Source organism: Ranitomeya imitator, chromosome 6 (genome assembly GCF_032444005.1).
Source record: "Ranitomeya imitator isolate aRanImi1 chromosome 6, aRanImi1.pri, whole genome shotgun sequence".
NCBI lineage: Eukaryota > Metazoa > Chordata > Amphibia > Anura > Dendrobatidae > Ranitomeya > Ranitomeya imitator.
The window spans coordinates 22,728,951-22,745,627 of NC_091287.1; positions in this window are offsets into that span (position 1 = coordinate 22,728,951).

The window sequence follows — 16,677 nt, forward strand, 5'->3', positions numbered from 1 at the left end:
CTGAAGCTGTGTACTGTTATACATTGGGCCTGATTTTCCCTGCAGTCTCACCCACCTATAAAGGGATATATAAATCCAACAGAAGTTTGAGTTCACCTTGTAACTGGTTTTACAGTAACAAATACCGTTAGTTTGGTTACGTTTTTCAAACAATGAGGAAGTCTGGTGGAAGAGGTCGTGGCCGTGGGCGGTCATTGCCAACTGGTAATGATGGTAGTGGTGATGGAGCATCAGGTGGTCGTGGGAAAAGCAATATAGCACCTAAGTCTCGAGTTGTTGAGCCAGCTTCGTCTTCTGGCTACACAAGGCCCCGAACGCTCCCTTTTCTGGGAGTAGGAGAACCGCTTTTAAAGCCGGAGCAGCAAGAACAAGTTTTGGCTTTCCTTGCTGACTCAGCCTCTAGCTCTTTCGCCTCCTCTTCTGAAACTGCTAAATGTAAAAGCAGCGCATCGTTAGTGGATGTTCACGGTCAGGGACAAGTCACTTCCTTGTCTTCTTCACCAAGAACAACAGAGAAGGATGCAGCAGGCGACACAACGGGTTACTCCATGGAGCTCTTTACACATACCGTTCCTGGGTTAGAAAGTGAAACAGTTAACAGGCCATGCCCATTACAAGTTGAATCGGACATGGAGTGCACAGATGCACAGCCACAGCCAGATTACTATGCTGTTCCTTTGACTCAGACCAGAACATTGCCCTCGCAGTGTACTGATCCAGAATCAGACCCTGATGAGACTATGGTGCCCCGTCACAAACGCTATACCACTGGCTTACACGGTGACACAGACGAAGTTGCACACGAGATAGAAAAGGAGGTCATAGATGACCCAGTTGTTGACCCCGATTGGCAGCCATTGGGGGAACAGGGTGCAGGCGGCAGTAGCTCTGAAGCGGAGGAGGAGGAGCCACAGAAGGCATCAACATCGCAACAGGTTCCATCTGCCAGGCCCGTATCTGTCCAAAAACGCGTGGCAAAACCAAAACCAGTTTTAGGACAGCTTGGACATCCGGTTAAAGAAGCTCAGTCTGCAATGCCTGAAAAGGTATCCGATAGTAGAAAGAGTGCAGTCTGGCATTTTTTTAAACAACATCCAAATGATCAGCGCAAAGTCATCTGTCAAAAATGTTCAACTACCTTAAGCAGAGGTCAGAATCTTAAAAGTCTATATACAAGTTGCATGCGTAGACATTTAACTACCAGGCATTTGCAAGCCTGGACTCACTACCAAACGTCCCTTAAGGTTGTAGCACCCTCGGCCAATGAAGCTAGTCAGCAACGCTACATCCCTTCCCTCACTGTAAGCCCACCATTTCCCGCACCACCTGCAGTAAATGTGCAGATTTCGTCGCCAGGCCAAAGCAGTCAGGGAATCACCAGTTTCGTATTAGGAAACACTGCATGTAGGGCACCAGCAAGAATACCATCTCTAACCCTCTCTCAGTCTGCCATGTCCACCGGCACCCCCGCTAGTTCTACCATCTGCAGCTCTCCAGTCCAGCTCACACTACATGAGACTCTCGTTAGGAAAAGGAAGTACTCATCCTCGCATCCGCGTACACAGGGTTTGAACGCCCACATTGCTAGACTAATCTCATTAGAGATGATGCCCTACCGGTTAGTTGAAAGCGAAGCTTTCAAAGCCCTGATGGACTATGCTGAACCACGCTACGAGCTACCCAGTCGACACTTCTTTTCGAGAAAAGCCATCCCAGCCCTCCACCAGCATGAAAAACACCGCATCGACCATGCACTCAAGCAATCTGTGAGTACAAAGGTGCACCTGACAACAGATGCATGGACCAGTAGGCATGGCCAGGGACGTTACGTGTCCATCACGGCACACTGGGTTAATGTGGTGGATGCAGGGTCCACAGGGGACAGCAATATTGGGACAGTTCTGCCTAGCCCACGGTCTAGGAAACAGTTGGCTGTAGGCGTTCGTCCCCCCTCCTCCTCCTCCTCGTCCTCCTCCAGAAGCGAGAGCTCGTCCACAGACCGCAGTCGCACGAGCACTCCATCCGCAGCTGCCACTGTTGCACACCAGGTCTCCCATTATGGGACAGCTACTGGCAAGCGTCAGCAGGCTGTATTGGCAATGAAGTGTTTGGGCGACAACAGACACACCGCGGCAGTTCTGTCCGAGTTCTTGCAGCAAGAAACTCAGTCATGGCTGGGCAGTGTACATCTTGAGGCAGGCAAGGTAGTGAGTAATAACGGAAGGAATTTTATGGCTGCCATAGCCCTTTCCCAACTGAAACACATTCCTTGCCTGGCTCACACCTTAAACCTGGTGGTGCAGTGCTTCTTGAAAAGTTATCCGGGGTTACCCGACCTGTTCCTCAAAGTGCGCAGACTTTGCACGCATATCCGCCGTTTGCCCGTACACTCCAGCCGTATGCAGAACCATCAGCGGTCTTTGAACCTTCCCCAGCATCGCCTAATCATCGACGTTGCAACAAGGTGGAACTCAACACTGCACATGCTTCAGAGACTGTGCGAACAGAGGTGTGCTGTTATGTATTTGTGGGAGGATACACATACACGGGCAAGCAGTTGGATGGCAGACATGGAGTTGTCAGGTGTGCAGTGGTCGAAGGTACAAGACCTGTGTCAAGTCCTTCAGTGTTTTGAGGAATGCACACGGCTGGTTAGTGCAGACAACGCCATAATAAGCATGAGCATCCCCCTAATGCGTCTGCTGATGCAAAGTTTGACGCACATAAAGGAGCAGGCGTCTGCAGCCGAGGAAGAGGAAAGCCTTGATGACAGTCAGCCATTGTCTGGTCAGGGCAATCTACAGGACGAGGTAGCGGGCGAAGAGGAGGAGGACGAGGGGGATGATGGGGATGAGTATTTTTTGAATGAGGAAGCTTCTCCGGGGACCAATAGAAACTGGTGGCGTTGCAAGGCCGGGTTCAGATTTTTTGAGGGAGACAAGTGACGTAGATTTTCCTGAAACTGCCCCTCAACCCAGCACAACCGCAGATTTGACAACTGGAAGTTTGGCCCACATGGCGGATTATGCCTTACGTATCCTCAAAAGGGACCCACGCATTATTAAAATGATGACCGATGACGATTACTGGTTGGCCTGCCTCCTTGATCCTCGCTATAAAGGCAAATTGCAAAATATCATGCCACATGAGAACCTCGAACAAATATTAGCAACCAAACAAGCAAGTCTTGTAGACCGTTTGATTCAGGCATTCCCAGCACACAGCGCCGGTGATGGTTCTCACAGGAGCTGCAGGGGGCAACAGGGCAGAGGTGTTAGAGGTGCACAAATCAGAAGTGGCGTTGGACAGAGGGGTTTTCTGACCAGGTTGTGGAGTGATTTTGCTATGACCGCAGACAGGACAGGTACTGCAGCATCAATTCAAAGTGACAGGAGACAACATTTGTCCAGTATGGTTACTAACTATTTTTCATCCCTTATCGATGTTCTCCCTCAACCGTCATTCCCATTTGATTACTGGGCATCAAAATTAGACACCTGGCCAGAATTGGCAGAATATGCATTGCAGGAGCTTGCTTGCCCGGCAGCTAGTGTCCTATCAGAAAGAGTATTCAGTGCTGCTGGTTCAATATTGACCGAAAAAAGGACTCGTCTGGCTACCCAAAATGTTGATGATCTAACCTTCATTAAAATGAACCACTCATGGATTTCGAATTATTTTGCCCCACATTTCCCTATAAAAAGGTCTTGCTTGTGGACTGGTCTTACTGACTGTTCCAATCTCTTAATCTGCAGCAGCTGTTTGTCCAGCATACGACATGTTTACACCTCCCTAAATGGGCTAACTCCCCCCACGGGGCCGTGGTCTCGCCACTTGGCGCAAGCAACCGTGAGAGTGCCGTTTGTCTGAAGAGGTGGGTGTGCCCGCTTTTGGCCGACGGCACTGCCACTGGGTCCCTCATAGTACAATAAAGTGTCTCTGGCGGTGGTGGCGCGCAACCAACGTCAGACACACCATTGTAACATGAGGGGCCCTGGGCCTGAATCGCCGGCCACAAGAGAGTCCCCCCCCAGCTCAAACACTGCTCTACCACTTGCAAAATTATCTCTCACAGCTCCACCAATGTTTAGTCTAGGCGCTGACATCCTTCAATGCCTGGCACTGACAATACCAATGTGCTGACATGTATGATGCTAGTTAAAATAGTCAGGGTCAGTGTCCTATATTGACACCAGTAAATACTTAGCGCCAAATTACTATGTCTGAAACTCAGCAGAGGAGCCCACCCCTGTACCTAAGTATGCCACCCTTTTTTTTTTGGTTTAGTTGTTTTGAGAGACATTAACATCTATTTATTTTTGGGGACTACTAACTGTGTCAGACACTCCTTCCAATCGTCCTCCGCTGACCACACCAATGCTGCCTGTGTACCCCTGCAAGATAATTCGAACTGCATTGAGCCTAATTTTTTTTATTTTAGGACTACTAAGTCTGTCTGCGGTCCCTCCTTCCAATAGTCCTCCGCTGACCACACCAATGCTGCCTGTGTACCCCTGGAACCTATTTAAAAGTGCATAGAGCCTACTTTATTTATTGTAGGCCTACTAAGTCTGTCTGCGGTCCATCCTTCCATTTGTCCTCCGCTGAGCACACCAATACCGACCGTGTACCCATGTACCTTTTTTTCAGCCTGCAGTGAGCCAACTTTGTGGTGTAAGGCCTACTAGCAGTGTCTGTCTGCGCCACTTAATACAACTGTTCTCCTCTAAAAAAAAAAAAAAAAAAAAAAAAAGGCTGGTTTTCAGCCTGTCAGAATTATAAAACTGCATTGGGGCCACAAGTTTCGTTGTTGTCTACAAACTGATTCTTCCGCTCCAAGGTGTTCTCCTGGTTGCCTTTCCTGAGCTTCAATCTTCAGGCTCTTGTTAACTAGTTCTTAAATGGAACAACTGCATTTGGCCTACTAGTTGGGTTGGGGCCTACTACCAGTGTCTGCCGCTCCAAGGTGTTCTCCTGGTTGCCTTTCCTGAGCTTCAATCTTAAGGCTCTTGTTAAATAGTTGTTGAAACAACACTGCATTAGGCCTACAAGTTGGGTCAGGGTTCTACAAATGGTGTCTTCCGCTCCAAGGTGTTCTCCAGGTTGCCTCTCCCTAGCTTCTATCTTCAGGCTCTCGTTAAATTGTTTTTAATATAACACTGCATTTGGCCTACTTGTTTTGTTGGCCCTACCAACGGTGTCTGCCGCTTCTTGATGTTCTCCTACACTGAACAAACCAGTGCCAACTGTTAACTACTGTTACCAATTTTGAACTGCATTTAGCCTACTTACTGATTTGGGCCTACTCACTGTGTCAGCTTCTCATTACAGTTGTACTCCACTGAACAAAGCAATGCCCCCTGGTTAGTCCTGTTACCTATTTTGAACTGCATTTAACCCACTTTATTCTTTGGGCCTATATGTTTGTTTCCTCCTCATCCTGCCCATTGCCCAGCCAGTGATAGATGAGTCTGCTGGTACATTGACCCAGAACGCTACATTCCCCGTGCACGCTACACAGCCAGAATGTGACCCTGCTGAAAGTCAGGTTCCCCTTCCCGCATACCATACCACCTTACACGGGGACAAAGAGGAATGTGCAGATGAAAGTGCAGGTTCCTTCATCAGGTGGGGGGGGAATACTCGTTGGCGACGTCACTGGCACAGGGCCCCTCATAGTACGCAAAAAGTGTTGCTGCCGGTGGGAGGCGCCCCCACCGTGCTAACACACCGCTGTACTTTGAGGGGCCCTGTGCCAGTGCCAATGCCAACGAGTGGGCCCCCCCTGCTTGCTCAGGATCACAGCACTTGCAAAAAATACTTACCTCTCCCTGCTCCACTGCCCTGAGGTGGTCCAGATTACCTGGGCCCACTAAATATTTGAACCAGCCCTACCCAGGCAGCAGCTGCCAAGGCAAACAGGATCATGGGGTGCATTAAAAGAGGTCTGGATACACATGATGAGAGCATTATACTGCCTCTGTACAAATCCCTAGTTAGACCGCACATGGAGTACTGTGTCCAGTTTTGGGCACCGGTGCTCAGGAAGGATATAATGGAACTAGAGAGAGTACAAAGGAGGGCAACAAAATTAATAAAGGGGATGGGAGAACTACAATACCCAGATAGATTAGCGAAATTAGGATTATTTAGTCTAGAAAAAAGACGACTGAGGGGCGATCTAATAACCATGTATAAGTATATAAGGGGACAATACAAATATCTCGCTGAGGATCTGTTTATACCAAGGAAGGTGACGGGCACAAGGGGGCATTCTTTGCGTCTGGAGGAGAGAAGGTTTTTCCACCAACATAGAAGAGGATTCTTTACTGTTAGGGCAGTGAGAATCTGGAATTGCTTGCCTGAGGAGGTGGTGATGGCGAACTCAGTCGAGGGGTTCAAGAGAGGCCTGGATGTCTTCCTGGAGCAGAACAATATTGTATCATACAATTATTAGGTTCTGTAGAAGGACGTAGATCTGGGGATTTATTATGATGGAATATAGGCTGAACTGGATGGACAAATGTCTTTTTTTGGCCTTACTAACTATGTTACTATGTTACTATGTTACCCCCCACAACTTTAGCCAAATGACCCCCAATTTCCAATGCCTAACTATTATTATAAGGTAAATTAAGATTGACAAGCTTCAGTAACAAGAATGGATGTTTTTGCCATTAAAATTGGCACTGTAGGTGTTTTCCTGGCCTCCACTCACTGCTGACTATGCTTCCCCATTGACTTGCATTGGGTTTCGTGTTTCGGTCGATCCCCGACTTTTCGCGATAATCGGCCGATTCCACTCAACTCGACTTTTGAGATAGTCTCGTTTCGCGAAACCCGACTCGACCCTAAAAAACTTAAAGTCGCTCAACCCTACTGATAACCCAGGATCCACCATTCACAATAGGTGATATCACAGCTCACCTCCTCCTCCTGTTCAATGACTGATAACACCTCTATATACAGTAGATAATGCAGGATCCACCATTCACAATAGGTGATGTCACAGCTCACCTCCTCCTCCTGTACAATGACTGATAACACCTCTATATACAGTAGATAACACAGGATCCACCATTCACAATAGGTGATGTCACAGCTCACCTCCTCCTCCTGTACAATGACTGATAACACCTCTATATACAGTAGATAACACAGGATCCACCATTCACAATAGGTGATGTCACAGCTCACCTCCTCCTCCTGTACAATGACTGATAACACCTCTATATACAGTAGATAACCCAGAATCCACCATTCACAATAGGTGATATCATAGCTCACCTCCTCCTCCTGTACAATGACTGATAACACCTCTATATATAGCAGATAACACAGGATCCACCATTCACAATAGGCGATGTCCCAGCTCACCTCCTCCTCCTGTTCTATGACTGATAACACCACTATATACAGTACATAACCCAGGATCCACCATTCCCAATAGGTGATGTCACAGCTCACCTCCTCCTCCTGTACAATGACTGATAACACCTCTATACACAGTAGATAACACAGGATCCACCATTCACAATAGGCGCTGTCCCAGCTCACCTCCTCCTCCTGTACAATGACTGATAACACCTCTATATACAGTAGATAACACAGTATTCACCATTCACCATAGGTGATGTCACAGCTCACCTCCTCCTCCTGTACAATGACTGATAACACCTCTATATACAGTAGATAATACAGGATCCACCATTCACAGTAGGAGATGTCACAGCTCACCTCCTCCTCCTGTACAATGACTGATAACACCTCTATATACAGTAGATAACACAGGATACACCATTCACAATAGGTGATGTCACAGCTCATCTCCTCCTGTACAATGACTGATAACACCTCTATATACAGTAGATAACACAGTATTCACCATTCACAATAGGTAATGTCACAGCTCACCGCCTCCTCCTGTACAATGACTGATAACAACTCTATATACAGTAGATAACACAGGATCCACCATTCACAATAGATGATGTCACAGCTCACCTCCTCCTCCTGTACAATAACTGATAACACCTCTATATACAGCAGATAACACAGGATCCACCATTCACAATAGGTGATGTCACAGCTCACCTCCTCCTGTACAATGACTGATAACACCTATATATACAGTAGATAACACAGGATCCACCATTCACAATAGGTGATGTCACAGCTCACCTCCTCCTCATGTACAATAACTGATAACAACTCTATATACAGCAGATAACACAGGATCCACCATTCACAATAGGTGATGTCACAGCTCACCTCCTCCTGTACAATGACTGATAACACCTATATATACAGTAGATAACACATAATCCACCATTCCCAATAGGTGATGTTACAGCTCACCACCTCCTCCTGTACAATGACTGATAACACCTCTATATACAGTAGATAACACAGGTTCCACCATTCACAATAGGCGATGTCACAGCTCACCTCCTCCTCCTCCTGTACAATGACTGATAACACCTCTATATACAGCAGATAACACAGGATCCACCATTCCCAATAGGTGATGTCACAGCTCATCTCCTCCTTCTGTACAATGACTCATAACACCTCTATATACAGTAGATAACACATGATCCACCATTCACAATAGGTGATGTCACAGCTCACCTCCTCCTCCTGTACAATGACTGATGACACCTCTATATACAGTAGATAACACAGGTTCCACCATTCACAATAGGTGATGTCACAGCTCACCTCCTCCTCCTCCTGTACAATGACTGATAACACCTCTATATACAGCAGATAACACAGGATCCACCATTCACAATAGGTGATGTCACAGCTCATCTCCTCCTTCTGTACAATGACTCATAACACCTCTATATACAGTAGATAACACAGGATCCACCATTCACAATAGGTGATGTCACAGCTCACCTCCTCCTCCTGTACAATGACTGATGACACCTCTATATACAGTAGATAACACAGGTTCCACCATTCACAATAGGTGATGTCACAGCTCACCTCCTCCTGTACAATGACTGATAACATCTCTATATACAGTAGATAACACAGAATCCACCATTCACAATAAGTGATATCACAGCTCACCTCCTCCTCCTGTACAATGACTGATAACACCTCTATATACAGTAGATAACACAGGATCCACCATTCACAATAGGTGATGTCACAGCTCTCCTCCTCCTCCTCCTGTACAATGACTGTTAACACCTCTGTATACCGTGGATAACACAGGATCCACCATTCACAATAGGTGATGTCACAGCTCACCTCCTCCTGTACAATGACTGATAACATCTCTATATACAGTAGATAACACAGAATCCACCATTCAGAATAGGTGATATCACAGCTCACCTCCTCCTCCTGTACAATGACTGATAACACCTCTATTTACAGTAGATAACACAGGATCCACCATTCACAATAGGTGATGTCACAGCTCACCTCCTCCTCCTCCTGTACAATGACTGTTAACACCTCTGTATACCGTGGATAACACAGGATCCACCATTCATGATAGGTGATTTCACAGCTCACCTCCTCCTGTACAATGACTGATAACACCTCTATTTACAGTAGATAACACAGGATCCACCATTCACAATAGGTGATGTCACAGCTCACCTCCTCCTCCTCCTGTACAATGACTGATAACACCTCTGTATACCGTGGATAACACAGGATCCACCATTCATGATAGGTGATTTCACAGCTCACCTCTGCATACTGGTTGGACAACCCTTTTAACTGAAGATGACAAATTGATTAGACTGTGTTGAATTTCATTAAATTTGAAGTTCCTGGTGAATCCAAACAATTTGGAAGTTGTTGTGAAGTACCAAGAAAACCACGACCTGCCGCGTTTTAAACGTTGTCGAAGATTGCATCAGCCTCATACGACGGACAAGTCCTCAGGCAGAACAACATGAGTTTCCTTCTAATGCTATGGAGCCATTACATCACATGGTATAATGTAACCAATCATATGGGACTATTGTAATTTGTTTAAAAGCCGAAGTAGGTGAGGCAGCAGCCAGTCGATGGTAGTTTTAGACTTGTGAGAGAATGTTAAAGCTCACAGCTTAGCAAGAAAGATAGCACGTGAAAACTGTAAAGCATTGAACAAATATTCCACGCAGCAATGTGTTGTACAACAGCAGCAGTGAAGAAATTGAATGTAGTAGCCTGCAGGTAAGGCCGGGGTCACACTTGCGAGTGCAATGCAAGAAACTCTGGCATGTCTCTCGCACTAATACCCGGTACTGCCGCCAGCATTCAGGACCGGAATGTGCGGCTGCATGTATTTCTATGCAGCTGAACGCTCCGGTCTCGAGTGCTGGCGGCAGTACCGGGTATTGGTGCGAGAGACTCGCGAGAGTTTCTCGCATTGCACTCACAAGTGTGACTCCGGCTTAATACAGAGATTCAATTGATTGGGGGAAAGAGAGACAGGAGAGATGTCAGCAGCAGTGCCAGAATCAGTGTGATTGATCAGTGATGTGGTGGAGCTTTATCTGTCCTGCTACATTTGAATTACAATTACGTATTATTTCTTCCTTCTTAGGGCTCATACTCACCTGCGGGAAACTCGGATGAGTCTCGCACGTCAATGCCCGACACTGCACCTGGCACTCAAGAGCGGAGCGTGCAGCTGCATGTATTGCTACGTGGCCGCACACTCCACTCCGAGTGCCGGCAGCAGCACCGGGTATTAACATGTGCGGCTCATCTCGCAGGTGAGTATGAGCCCTTAATGCATTAGAAAGCAGAAGCAAGTTAAAATAATAAAAATCTGATATCCGTGTCAGCCAGAGACAGTGTGCCTCCTTGTTACAAGCAACTGTACTGAGTTTTCACTTTTCTTGTGCAATCCTTCTCGTTAAGAGAGGAATGATTGTTTTTTTAACATACAAAGGAGAACTTTCAAAAATCCAGACATTTAACTGTAACTGTCCAACTCACAAAGTGTGCATGTGCCAACCACTTGTTTTGCACATCTGTTTTACTAGTCTGTTTTTGTAGCCCAGGTTCACTAGTCCAATTTAACATTCGGACATGTCGCACCTATACTGCAGGATGCCGTCACATTTTGCTTTTTGTATATGTGCCTGCCTATCTAGCATTTTTTTAATGTCCTTGTTGGCAAGAATTGAATAATTCAGGTTGAAAAGATTGTGAAATGTCAATTATAGTGTTGTATAAAATGTAAGGTAAAAAAAAAGTCAGAGTGGCAATGGACGGGGAAGTGCAAAATAAAAAAATGCTGACCTTTGTTCAGTGGTTTTAGCATGTATGGAATAAACTTGCTATAAACAGTATGGCAGTATGGAACATACGGCACATCTATCATCTCAGTCAGGCAGAGTTACGGTATGTTACCTCTGACAGCGACACTGGCACAGTTTGTGTTCTGCACAGAGCAGTCTGCCTGATCACAAATTACTAGCAGGTAGAAATTCAAGTTGACTTTTCTCAAATTTGCAGGTCTCCGTGAATTTGAACCTCAATTTGTGAGGATCATGAAAAAAAAAGACTCCGAGAGGGGAATAAAAATGTCAGGGATTGTGGCTTGAGCTTCCCCATAATGCCCTTTAGTAGAGATGAGCGAATAATGTCAAGTAGGATTAAATTCCAAGCAAATTTGGCAAAAATCTGCATTTTATATTGGAGCGCCCCCAGACACAGGGCCACGGGGTACTTGGTACCGGGCCTCTTCTTCTTCTGTTCTGAGGATGTCACGGTGGCTAGACCCGGTCCGTGACCCTGCTAAGGGGCGTCCAATGAAAGGTGGTGGTTTGCTGCGTGGTGCAAGGTGCAATAAATAACGAGGACACAGGGTTGCAGTCTCTTTACCTTTTTACTGGAGACTTAGGGATCTGCAATCCAGAGCACTGCTAACAAGGCTGGCTGAGACCGGCCGGTCCGAAGGCACATCCAGAGTTCCCTTTGCAGGTGGAAATCAGTGCCTACCAACTAGCGCCTGTGTGTTGTAGTCCTTCCCTGCTGAGCACCACGGGATAGTCCTCACAACTGTCATGTCTGTTTCTGATGTCCTTTCCTCTCTCCGTCCCCCACATGATATGGCTAGGACGCACCCGTATGACGGGGTAGGCCTGGAGTTCTTCCGGGACCCTAGAGTCACCCCTCTCCCACACTTGCCTCCTTTGTCTGCTTAGGGGATTTAGGTGAGACAGCCAACCTAGAGTTAACTGTCCTGCTGTGGTTCAAAGTAATGCGTAGAGTCTCTTACTTTCTCGGTGCTCCGGCCACCGGCTACGCGCCTCAGAAGGATGTTGCCTCGATTTCAGGGGCACGACTCCTTCTGGTTCTATCTCCTTTGTGCTGTGATCACGCTCCTCACTTCCCCACACTATACTTCACTTTGTGTCCTTTCTTAAGATGCCGCCGCAAGGTAGTGCAGGCGCGGCTCCGTAACGATCTGTCCTCTTTCTAGGCCGCTGTCAGGATCCCACCCCTGACAGGTCCTCTCCCGAACTCTCCTGGGCTCTTTCTCCTAACTTCCCGTCCAACCCCCAGTTTTACCAGAGTGTGAGGAGTGGTCTAGTAGATAGAACCACTCGCCCTGGTGGCCGGAGTGTGAAGTGTAATGTGTGTTTGTGATACCTGGTCAGAGGAACTCCTTTAGTGCAATCAGACATAACATCGCTCCCCTTGGTTGCAGAGTGACATTACTGCAACGACCAGAACTCTGGGGCGCTGCAATATCAAATCTGCAAATTTTCTGGACGCAATATTTTCGAATTGTAAAGTTCCATCAAAAGTTTTTAAAAAATCATTATACTCAACTTATCGGTCACCTCTCCAGCCCCTCCGCTGTTCATCATCATTACCCATCCAGTCCTCCTTGCGTCTTTTGATCCCCACCGCTCGCACTGAAATTCTCGACCATGATACTGTGACTTTTCGCATGCTTGAGCAGAACCTTCCTTGGTCTCATCAAAGCTGGAAGTTCTAGGTTAGCATGAGAGGCCCGGGGACTTCGGCACAGGCAGCGGGGATCAGAAGATGCGCCGATGGTCAGACTGTTGACGGAGAGGTCTGGAGAGACTATTAAGGAAGGTGCTGGGCCTGCATAGTCAGTGATCTGTGACATACCGCGGTAACAGGACTTTAATAACAGCATTTTTAAAATTCTTTAAACACTGCAAACAAGGAAGGCCGTTTAATACCCTGTGTCCTAACGTTGAAGCTAAACAAAAATCCTGAATCCAAGGCTTGTGTGTCACAAAAAGGTAGCTCCCTGAAAGGGGCAAGCTATTTTTTTCAATTTGAGGGTGCTGAATTCAAATCTGATCTTATAATTTCTCTGAAAAGAGTCTACCGTATTAAAAGGCCTGTGTCTCTCCCATCTGATGTGCCAAGAGACATTATTGTCTCCTTTTTCCCAGTCTGGGTTAGGGGTAAACTATTTGAACTCTCCTCCGAAAAAAGCTTTCTGCGCTCCTCATATGGCCACCTGACATTCTTCAGGGACTTGTCTAAGGACACTTTGAAAAAGCGACGAGATTTTTCATCCGTCACACGGGAGCTCCGGAGGTCCCATTTTGCTTATTCATGGTCGCCTTCCTCCACTCTTTTGGTGAAGCTCTCGCCTGGGGTCGTACACATTGCAACACCGGAGGAGGGTATGACCTTTCTGCGGCGACATGGTCTGAATCCTCCTAGAACTGCCAATGGCTTTACTTGACTTGTAGTCCTGTCCTATACATAAAAACACAAATCCTCATTTCGCTCATAAGTGACAATTATATCTTATCCCAATAATTAGCCTTGATATTGAGCCAGACTTTTTTGCTGCCCACATAGTCGCAGGATCACCCAAGGGTGTTCCCGTGCACGACAAACTACTATTTATCATACATCAAGCTTAAAGTTCATGACGGGCATTCATATTCTTATGTTTACTGGTTACTAGATGTTTACGTAATGAATATACACAAAGCATTACTTATGCCATTTTTATAACCTACCGTATATACTCGAGTATAAGCCGAGATTTTCAGCCCAAATTTTTGGGCTGAAAGTGCCCCTCTCGGCTTATACTCGAGTCAATGTGGGTGGCAGGGTCGGCGGGTGAGGGGGTGAGGGCGCTGAGGTATACTTACCTAGTCCCAGCGATCCTCGCGCTGTCCCTGCCGTCCCACGGGCTTCTGTGCTGCAGCTTCTTCCCCTCTTCAGCGGTCACGTGGGACCGCTCATTAGAGATATGAATATTCATTCCTCTAATCAGCGGTGCCGGTGACCGCTGACAGGAAGAGCTGCGGCACCGAAGACCAGGCAGAGGGATAGCGCGAGGATCGCCAGGACTAGGTAAGTATAGCATATTCACCTGTCCTCGTTCCAGCCGCCGGGCGCCGGCGCCTCCATCTTCCCGGCGTCTGCGCTCTGACTGTTCAGGCAGAGGGCGCGATGACGCATATAGTGTGCGCGGCGCCCTCTGCCTGATCAGTCAGAGCAGAGACGCCGGGAAGATGGAGGCGCCGGAACGAGACGCCGGGAGCTGCAATCAAGGGAGGTGAGTATGTGTTTTTTTTTTATTGCAGCAGCGGCGGCAGAGATTTCTATGGGGCACAATGAACGGTGCAGAGCACCGTATATGGCACAGCAATGGGGCACAATGAACGGTGCAAAGCACCGTATATGGCACAGCAATGGGGCACAGTGAACGGTGCAGAGCACCGTATATGGCACATCTATGGGGCACAGTGAACGGTGCAGGGCACCGTATATGGCACAGCAATGGGGCACAATGAACGGTGCAGAGCACTGTATATGGCACAGCAATGGGGCACAATGAACGGTGCAGAGCACTGTATATGGCACAGATATGGGGCACAATGAACGGTGCAGAGCACCGTATATGGGCACAGATATGGGGCACAATGAACGGTGCAGAGCACCGTATATGGCACAGCAATGGGGCACAATGAACGGTGCAGAGCACCGTATATGGGCACAGATATGGGGCACAATGAACGGTGCAGAGCACTGTATATGGCACAGCAATGGGGCACAATGAACGGTGCAGAGCACCGTATATGGCACAGCAATGGGGCACAATGAACGGTGCAGAGCACCGTATATGGCACAGCTATGGGGCACAGTGAACGGTGCAGAGCACCGTATATGGGCACAGATATGGGGCACAATGAACGGTGCAGAGCACCGTATATGGCACAGCAATGGGGCACAATGAACGGTGCAGAGCACCGTATATGGCACAGCAATGGGGCACAATGAACGGAGCAGAGCACCGTATATGGCACAGCAATGGGGCACAATGAACGGTGCAGACCACCGTATATGGCACAGATATGGGGCACAATGAACGGTGCAGAGCACTGTATATGGCACATCTATGGGGCACAGTGAACGGTGCAGAGCACCGTATATGGCACAGCAATGGGGCACAATGAACGGTGCAAAGCACCGTATATGGCACAGCAATGGGGCACAATGAACGGTGCAGAGCACTGTATATGGCACAGATATGGGGCACAATGAACGGTGCAGAGCACCGTATATGGCACAGCAATGGGGCACAATGAACGGTGCAGAGCACCGTATATGGGCACAGATATGGGGCACAATGAACGGTGCAGAGCACTGTATATGGCACAGCAATGGGGCACAATGAACGGTGCAGAGCACCGTATATGGCACAGCAATGGGGCACAATGAACGGTGCAGAGCACCGTATATGGCACAGCAATGGGGCACAATGAACGGAGCAGAGCACCGTATATGGCACAGCAATGGGGCACAATGAACGGTGCAGAGCACCGTATATGGCACAGCAATGGGGCACAATGAACAGAGCAGAGCACCGTATATGGCACAGCAATGGGGCACAATGAACGGTGCAGAGCACCGTATATGGGCACAGATATGGGGCACAATGAACGGTGCAGAGCACCGTATATGGCACAGCAATGGGGCACAATGAACGGAGCAGAGCACCGTATATGGGCACAGATATGGGGCACAATGAACGGTGCAGAGCACTGTATATGGCACAGCAATGGGGCACAATGAACGGTGCAGAGCACCGTATATGGCACAGCAATGGGGCACAATGAACGGTGCAGAGCACCGTATATGGCACAGCAATGGGGCACAATGAACGGTGCAGAGCACTGTATATGGCACAGCAATGGGGCACAATGAACGGTGCAGAGCACCGTATATGGCACAGCAATGGGGCACAATGAACGGTGCAGAGCACCGTATATGGCACAGCAATGGGGCACAATGAACGGTGCAGAGCACTGCATATGGCACAGCAATGGGGCACAATGAACGGTGCAGAGCACCGTATATGGCACAGCAATGGGGCACAATGAACGGTGCAGAGCACCGTATATGGGCACAGATATGGGGCACAATGAACGGTGCAGAGCACCGTATATGGCACAGCAATGGGGCACAATGAACGGTGCAGAGCACCGTATATGGGCACAGATATGGGGCACAATGAACGGTGCAGAGCACCGTATATGGCACAGCAATGGGGCACAATGAACGGAGCAGAGCACCGTATATGGCACAGCTATGGGGCACAATGAACGGTGCAGAGCACTGTATATGGCACAGCAATGGGGCACAATGAACGGTGCAAAGCACCGTATATGGCACAGCAATGGGGCACAATGAACGGTG